Here is a 1,732-nt window from a genome sequence, read left to right as displayed (position 1 = left end):
ATTAATAGCTGGAGTCTCTGGGCTGTCATGTCTTGTCCCTACCCCATGGGGACAGGGCAGTGCAGCAGCACACAGAAGTGAGGGTGAGACTGAGGTGAGTGGCATAGCATGGATAGGGAAATGGGCATGCAGTGGAGTGGGTAGCATCCTCCTTGGGGTGGGATGTGGTTTGCCCTGGTACAGTGCATGAGGTGTATGGCCCCTGGCTGCCTGGAAATTTGACAGCCCTCTTCTAGTCTGTATTTCTTCAGTAATGAGAATGTCTTGGTGTCAAAAGCCTTGCTAAATTGAGGTACGTCACACCTACTGCTCTTCCCCACCCATCCACATTGCTTTTCACCTTGTCAGAGAATAAACTTAAATTGGTCAGGCATGACCTGCTCTTGTTGAATCTATACCAGGTGTTCTTGATTATCTTGTTTTTCTTTTTTTTTCCTATACAGACATATGTCTGCAGTTGTCTCCGAACAGCGTCCTGTGAGAAGCTGCTTAGTTAGTCCCAAAATGCACTATTTCTGCCCCCGTATCCACCCCTCTTGAGCTTAGGGTGGCCATCCTCACCCTAGTGCCAGAAGGCTGCTACCTGGAGGTGACCAGGTACAGGTGGCCTTGCCCATCTATGTGTGGCCCATGGTCATTCCCTGCTTGCCAGCTCTGTGCTCGAGGTTAGGAGCAGAGCCGGGTCTATCCGGAAAGCTACAGCGAGCCTCCTCAGCGCGGCATACACCTGTACCGAGGCCCTCCGAACTGAGTTTTTAAAGAAAAGCATAGCAACAACTTTCCTTCTGAAGGCTGTAAATGTTTCCCAACACACGTGTTAACTGTCAGATCCCCTTATGTCCTTTTTCTCTTCCCCTCACTTCTCTTTTTTTTCTTTCCTTCCCCAAGTTTCCATTTCAGCAGTGAGAAAATAGTGTGTGTATGGGGGGGGGGGATAAGGATAATTTTGTTTTGTTTTTGTGAACACTTTCACTAAAAGGTTATTTTTCTATTTCAAATCATTGACCAGCATTTATAGGGGTATAGGCTAGGTGTAAGCTGGGGAGCCCCGGGGCTCACTTGAGAGTGCTGATGACAAGTGGTTAAAGCGAGCCTTGAACCAGGTTGAGGTCTCAAAGGGAGGGATGATGCCTGCCTGCCGGGTGTGGACACAGCTCTGGGGCAAGCAGGAGAAGGCACAAACAGAGGCCAACTTGGGAACTTCACCAGAGTTTTCTTAACACGAAGTCCTGGAGTTGTATCAGGACCCTGCTGATTTGTAGCAGTACCTGACCCCTATTGGCTTTTCTTTTTTAAACCACGGACCACAGGGCTGAAGCTTTATTAGGAGAAACAGAAATAATATTTGAAGAGGAAAAAAGAAGTGTGGGGGGAGGGCTCCACTGTGGCTCTGTTGCATGTGAAGGACACCAGGTTGCGTCTGAGCTTTTGGCTCCTTGGAGACTCCCCGTGCCTGACCAAGGGTGACTGCTCCCCGAAGCTGGCTACGAACTTTCTTTTCCAACGACTCGGTCTAATAAAAAAATGTCACACCAACTCAAAGGACTTTGCCTGCCTGGCTTGGGGGAGCTGGAAGTGGTCAGCTCAGGCGAGGGGGCTGTGGGTGCCGGGGCAGAGCTGGGCCCGGGACGGGTGGGGCAGGGGTGCTGCTGCTGCTGCCCCGGCGGCGGGGGGCCAGCTCGGAGGGGAGGGCTAGGGCGGGGGGCAGGGGGTGCCGTGGCAGGGCCCGGGG

This window comes from Alligator sinensis, unplaced genomic scaffold (assembly GCF_000455745.1).
Source record: "Alligator sinensis unplaced genomic scaffold, ASM45574v1 scaffold481_1, whole genome shotgun sequence".
NCBI lineage: Eukaryota > Metazoa > Chordata > Crocodylia > Alligatoridae > Alligator > Alligator sinensis.
The sequence above is the reverse complement of the archived record's forward strand: the minus strand, read 5'-3'. Positions refer to the sequence as shown.